Below are 7,729 nucleotides of genomic sequence, written 5' to 3' on the forward strand. Positions count from 1 at the left end.
GGGTTAACTCCGGGAGTTGGTGATGGACAGGGAGGCCTCGCGTGCAGCAATTCATGACGTTGCAAAGAGTTAGCCACGACTGAATGACTGAACTGAACTGAACTGATACGTATCTATCTATTTAACCGAGATGTTGAAAAATTATTATATTCGTTTCCATGTGTAAAAGAGTTTCAAATGTACTGTGTAGACATAGAAATGTGGAGTTGATAAGTAAGATACTTAAAGAGAAATCATTAACTTTTTAAAAATATCTAAGGTAAAAAGTATGCAAAATTTCATACAGAAGGGGGAAAAAAATGTCAATGTGAAAGAGAAGACAATTATATATGTAAAACAAATACTATGAAGAAAGGCTTGAGACAGTGAGGAGATCCTCCAATTTAAAAGGAATTGGCCAAGCACTCTCTAGTATTGTTAGATTAGTTTTTCAAATGAATAACATTGCACATTCTCAGGATAGAGTAAACAAAAATAAATCCTTAATGAAATTTCAAGTAAATAGCCCATTTTTTAGTAAGGAACTAAGAAAAGAACAAATCAAAACCTAAGTTAGTTGAAGAAAAGATTAAAGCAAAAGCAATTTAAATAGATACTAAAAAAAAAAAAAAAAAAGAAACCATGAATGAAATTTCAAAGCTTCCTATTTGGAAAGATACACAAAATTGATAAACATTTAGTCAGATTCATTAGGAAAAAAAGAGAGGGCTCAAAGGAATAAATTTGGAACTGAAAGAAAAGAAGTTACAATGGACCCCACAGAACCACAATGGTTCATAAGATATAACTAAATAATTTTATTCTCCAGTAAAATGAACAAGCTAGAAAAACATGGATAAACTTCTGGAAGCATACAATTTCCTAAGACAATGTGAACAGATCAAACAGATTAATCACCGGTAACAAAGCTGAATCAGTTAAAAAAATTAAAAATCAAAAGTATAAGAACAGAAATTTCAGATGAATTTCAAATATTTAAAAATGTATTAACACCTATTCTTCTCAAACTGTTCCCCCAAATTAGAGAGGGAACATTTCCAAACTCATTCCTTAGGCCAGCATCATCCTGATACTAAAACCAGAAAAGGACCCAAGCCAGTATCACTAATGAACATAGATGCAAAATCTTCAACAAATTATTAGCAAACCAAATTCAATAATATACTTAAAGGATTATACACCTTGATAATATGGGGATTAACCCACTGATGCAAAGATGGGTCAATATTCAAAAACTAATCAATGTGATACACAGCCTTAACAAATTGAACAAAAATTATATGATCATCCCTGGAGAGGCAGAAAAAGCTTTTGATAAATTGCAACATCCATTTATTATAAAAACTCTCAACAAAGTGGTTGCAGAGAAAGCATACCTCAACATAATAAAAGGCACATATGACAACTCTACAGTCAACATATACTCAGTAGTGAAAAGCTCCAAACATTCTAAGATCAGGAGCAAGACAGCGATGCCTATTCTACATCACTGTTGTTCAATATATTATTTGAAGTCCAAGCCATAAAAATTAAAAGAGAAAAAGAAGCTGAAAGAATCCAAGTTGGAAGGGAAGGAAAACAGGTCACTGTTTGCAGACTGAATGATACTATATACAGAAGAATTGAAGATGACACATACACAAGGAAAGATACATCATGTTCATGAACTGAAAGAATTGAATATTGTTAAAATGACAATATTCCTTAAGGCAATCTACAGGTTTAATGAAATTCCTATCAAAATACCAATAGCATTTTTGACAGAACTGGAACAAATCTTTCTAAAATTTGTATGGAGCCATAACAGATCAACAAATGCCATAGCAATCTTGAGGGGAAAAAAAAAAAAAAAAAGCTGTAGTTAGCACACTCCCAGATTTGAAACAACCATGACAAAATAATCAAAACATTATGGTACTGGCATAAAAGCAGACATATAGATCAATGAACAGAATAAGGAAGCCATAAATAATATAGTCAATCTGATAAATGAGTCATAAATATAATGCTGGGAAAGGCAGCCTCTTTATAAAATAGTATTTCAAAAACTGGCTGCTCTGTGCAAATGAATCAAATTGGACTATTCTCTCATAATATATACAAAAAATGAACTTAAAATTGATTAAAGATTTAAATGTAAAACCTGAAGTCATAAAACTCCTAAAAAATATATATATGTTCTTTGATTCTTTGACATCGGTCTTCCCAATGTTTTTCTTTCTTTCTTTTTTTTTTTTTTTTTTGATCTATCTCTTCAGTCAAAGGAAACTGAAGAAAAATAAACTAATGGGACTATGTCAAACTACCAATCTTTTGCACAGTGAAGAAAACTATCAACAAAAGGAAAATGTTACCTACTGACTGGGGAAAGAGATTTGCAGATGATATATCTAATTAGGGGTTAATATCTAAAATACATAAAGAATTTATACAACTGAACATTAAAACATGTTTTAAAATGAGCAAATCATCTGGATAGATGTCTTTCCAAAGAACACATACATACAGATGATCAACACAGACAAGAGAAGATGCTTAGCATCTCTAATCATCATGGAAATAAAAATGGAAGCCACAATGAGATATCGCCTCAAACATGTCATAATACCTATTATCAAAAAGGCAACAAATAAGTGTTGGCAAAAATGTGGAGAAAAGGGAACCCTCCTGTTCTGTTGGGGGAAATGTAAATTGGTGCAGTCACTATGTAAAATAGTATGGAGGCTCTTTGGAAAATTAAAAACAGAACTACCATAAAATGCAGCAACTCCACTTCAGCATATTTTTTCCAAAGAAAACTAAAACACTAACCTAAAAAGGTGTATGTACCCTTCTGTGCATTGCAGTATTTTTTACTATAACCAAGATATGAAAACAATGTAGGTGTCTGTTGATAGATGAATCAGCATAGAAAATAATGAAATCTTGCCATTTGTGACATGGATGAACTGAGAAGTATTATGCTAAGGAAATTATTCAGACAGAAAAGGACAAAAGTATAATTTCACTTATATGTGGAATCTAAATAAAAATAAATGAGCAAACATAACAAAACAGTAACAGGATCATAAATATAGACAACAAACAAATGGTTGCTGGAGGGGAAGGGTTGGAAGGTTGAGTGTAATAGGTTAGAGAAACTAAGAGTGTAATTAGCTCCCAGTTACAAAATAAATAAATCAAGGGGATGAAACGTTCAGCATGGGAAATATAGTCAGTATTAATGTAGTACTTTTGTATGGTGACAGTGAAATACATTTATGAGTATTAAGATGAATTACATTTCATAATAATAATATTGAGGAATGAATGAAATTTGTAAAATTGCTATACAATAAGATAGAATAGAATAGAAATTTAGTAAAGTTTAGAACATAAACAGTAATGCATAGTATGGACAGTAAATTTCATATTAAAATTTCATATTAAAAAGATCACAGAAACAATAATCAAAAGAAGAACACACTTCAGAACAATAGTTACAAGTGTGAGAAGGAGAAGTGAAGTGAAGTGAAGTCTCTCAGTTGTGTCTGACTTTTTGCGACCCCATGGACTGTAGCCGTGAATCTGTCCATGGGATTGTCCAGGCAAGAATACTGGAGTGGGTTACCATTTCCTTCTCCAGGGGATCTTCCCGACACAGGGATCAAACTTGGGTCTCCCACATTGGAGGCAGACACTTTAACCTCTGAGCCACCAGGGAAGCCCCGAGAAAGAAAGGGAGATTTATTCATAAGTGGCCTAGCAGTTAATAACTGTCCCGATTAACAGAGGAGAAACACAGAGAGAGGAGGGGACAGGGAGCACTTATTTCTTACATTGCTTTTGAGCTTTCTGCCTATTTAAAGTTTTTCACAATTAAGAATATTTTACAATTGTACACATTTTTCATATTGCTATATTCTTTGGGTATGACCTTGTGTACAGTTCTTTCAAAATACAAGGAAAAAAAAAAAAAACAGTATAAAACCAAATCAATGAACTTATTCCACAGGAGCAAATATGATATTGAGAGCATAAATTGCTAGACACTGGAGATTTTAAGGTAAAATTTTATAATAACAACTTTAATTTCAAAAATTGATTTCAGATAAGCCACCCTGCATAGTTCCAAAATATTCTCTGAAACATTAAAACCATTTTGATATCAATTTATAGGAACTAGGTACATAACTTGTGATCTAACAAGTGACATTACAGTTGTAACTCCCTCTTCCCAAAAGGAAAACACCTTTTCACATACTGCTTTATAATGATCATCACACTATACTGAAAAGTTACAAAACAAAGCAAAGTAAGAGGCAGAATGATGTTCCACATATGAAATTTCTATGGACAATTTCATATTGAGAAATATATACATTAACAAAAGTAGGTATGGATTCTGATTTTATTGAAGGCTGATACTGCAACATTAAAAAATATGAGAAATGTCAAACCATGTAGCCATCTGCTATTAAAGACCTGACTTAGCTTGGTAATTTCTTCATGTCAAAGTCTCTGGTGGTATTCTAAATTATAGAAGTATGGAGATTTAGCAGTGCTCTAATTAAAACTGCAGCTTTAGTGCACCAGACGAAGACTATTTCAGGATAAATTAATATCAATTAAAAAAAAAGAAAGAAAGAAACTAGCCTGAGTGTTTGTGGGAAGTACCTGAGCAGTCCTGAGGGGTAGAATAATTTGTTTTGTGGCCATAGCAGCACAAAAAGTATACATTTTGTACCAGTGTCAATTAGAAGATGTTAATGAGATGTAAAAAGCTACACAATAAAGCAGGTATCCTAGGACTCTCCAACTTTTGCTTAGACTGAGAGAAACTAAATTCTTTGTGGTGAATAACACAATGTGTTAAAGCTTAATGAACAAATGCACTAATAAAGGCAAATACATTTAAAAAATTACTTGTATATGATCACAATGAAAAAAGTAGAAAACATATTTCATAAGGAGAATATTTATCTGCTCAATATTATCAAAAGTATTTTGAAATATTTAGCATATAGTAAATTCATGCTTGCTGAAAATTCTTCACAAAGAAAATTCCTATATGAATGAATATTCTGTGGAGTAAAAGATAACTTTATTTCTTCTCAGAATTTGAAAAAATATGTTATTGAATAAGTTGGCTCTAAAAATAGTTTACCATAAATCAAATTTGTAAATTTTAAAATGTTGCTTTCAGTAAAGAGATATCTTGCAAATTAATTATGGATTTGGGGTTACATTTTTAAAACCTTTGAGATTTAAGACTCACTGAGGAGTTTAAGTTTCTTGGTGCTGCATAATGTTTCTTTACTAATTACTTTTGTTCATTTTTTCAGTCATGACTTTGTGACCCTGTGGACTGCATCACACCAGGCTTCCCTGTCCTTCACCATCTCCCAGAGTTTGCTCAGATTCATGCCCACTGAGTCAGTGATACCATCCAACCATCTCATCCTCTGTCATCCCTTCCTCCTCCGGCCCTCAATCTTTCCCAGAATCAGGGTTTTTTTTTTTTTTTTCCCAATGAGTCAGCTCTTCACATCAGGTGGTCAAAGGATTGGGGCTTTGTCTCAGAACTAGTCCTTCCAGTGAATATTCAGGAATGATTTCCCTAAGGATTGACTGGTTTGATCTCCTTGTTTTCCAATCAATTCTCTTTTAATACTTTATTTTAAAACCTTTAAATGAATACATGCAAAAATATCAACAAATCATACAAAGAAAATAACATAATTGTTAAGATAATAATTGAAAACTAATAGAAAAGCATGACAGCAAAGAGTTTACTATGCATTTTTCAAGATGTAACTGAAAACATGTTATATAAAATATCGATCTATTGCTCTTTCATAGTCTTTTACTTAAAGCTAAAGTTGTTAAAATAACAAAAGGGACTTTTTTTTTGATAACAGTAGGTTAAGACAGAGAATTTTCAGGGCACTTATAAGTCAATCATCTGAATAAAAAGAAAGCACAGAGTAAAGACTCCAGAATGTGGAGTGCTTTTTCCTTAGAGTGATTCGCTTATTAAGAGTCAGCCAAGATCCAAGATATTAAGAAAGACTGTACATACTTCATGAAACTATGAGGGTAAAAATTGGCAAGAATCTTTAGCCTTCCAGAGGAACCATGATCCACCAAACCCTAGTGGTGGGGAAAAAAATGAGAAACACTAAACGTGTTGCTCAGGTCCAACTTGGGATGATATCTGTTCTGTCACGGGATTTAGATACATAATAATTACTAATGCTCCTAGGTTACTGCCACATGTAAATATTTTATAGAGAAACATAAATCATTTTAAGTCATATTATTTCTATAATTATTCTAGTGTTTGCAAAAAACAAATAGTGCTAAGATAGGAAACTATAGTCCGGAAAACAAGTATTACAAAAAAATATGAACATTAATGATGTATATATATATATATATGGCAACCAGTTAACCAAAGAAGAATTTAATCTAAAAAAAGTAAAAGACATTAAAGAATAAAGATAAGGAAAGAAAATAACAAAATAAAAAATAAACACATAATATGAGTATCAGTTAGTGACTAACTGATGTTTTTTAATAAAACATTAATAATTATTTGTAATATAATATACAAAAAAGATCTTAATGACTGAGATAACCAAGATGGTGTGATCACCCACCTAGAGCCAGACATCTTGGAGTGTGAAGTCAAATGGGCCTTAGGAAGCATCACTACGAACAAAGCTAGTGGAAGTGATGGAATTCCAACTAAGCTATTTAAAGTCTTAAACTATTATGCTGTTAAAGTGATGCACTCAATATACCAGTAAATTTGGAAAGTTCAAAAGATGCCACAGGACTGGAAAAGATCAGTTTTCATTTCAATCCCAAAGAAAACCAGTGCCGAAGAATGTTCAAACTACCACACAATTGCACTCATCTCACATGCTAGCAAGGGAAGGGGAAGGGAAGGTAAAGTCGCTCAGTTGTGTCCGACTATTTGCGACCCCATGGACTGTAGCCCACCAGGCTCCTGCGTCCATGGGATTTTCAACGCGAGAGTATTTGAGTGGGTTGCCATTTCCTACTCCAGGGGATCTTCCCCATCCAGGAATTGAACCCAGGTCTCCTGCATCATAGGCAGACGCTTTACCATCTGAGCCACCAAGGAAGTCTAACGAAGTAATGCTCAAATTCGAGACTTCAACATTCGGTGAACCAAGAACTTTCTTATGTTCAAGCTGAATTTATAAAAGGCAGAGGAGCCAGAGATCAAATTGCCAACACCCAATGGATCATAGGAAAAGCAAGAGAATTCCAGAAGAACATCCACTTCTGCTTCATTGACTACGCTAAAGCCTTTGACTATGTGGATCATAACAAACTGTGGAAAATTCTTTAAAAGATGAGAATACCAGACTACCTTACCTGCCTCCTGAGTAATTTGTATACGAGTCAAGAAGAAACAAAATCAAACATGGAACAATGAACTAGCTCCAAATTGGGAAAGGAGTACATTAAGGCTGAATATTGTCACCCTGTTTATTTAACTTATTTACAGAGTACATCATGTGAAATGCCAGGCTGGATGAAGCACAAGCTAGAATCAAGATTCCTGGGAGAAATATCAATAACCTCAGATATAGCAGATGACACCATCCTTATGGCAGAAAGCAATGAGAAACTAAGAGCTTCTTGATGAAGGTGAAAAAGGAGAGTGAAAAAGCTGACTTATAACTGTAAATTCAGAAAACTATGATCATGGTAA

At 33.2% G+C, this 7,729-nt stretch overlaps 1 non-coding gene across 1 annotated transcript; it reads right to left on the minus strand.

Moving 5' to 3' along the window:
* Nucleotides 1-7,060: 7,060 nt before the first annotated feature.
* On the minus strand, nt 7,061-7,132 carry TRNAH-AUG (transfer RNA histidin (anticodon AUG)). The gene has a single exon. It is a non-coding gene; the product is annotated as a tRNA-His (tRNA).
* Nucleotides 7,133-7,729: the final 597 nt, after the last annotated feature.

The sequence above is a fragment of the Capricornis sumatraensis genome, chromosome 12, assembly GCF_032405125.1.
Source record: "Capricornis sumatraensis isolate serow.1 chromosome 12, serow.2, whole genome shotgun sequence".
NCBI classification, from domain to species: Eukaryota; Metazoa; Chordata; class Mammalia; order Artiodactyla; family Bovidae; genus Capricornis; species Capricornis sumatraensis.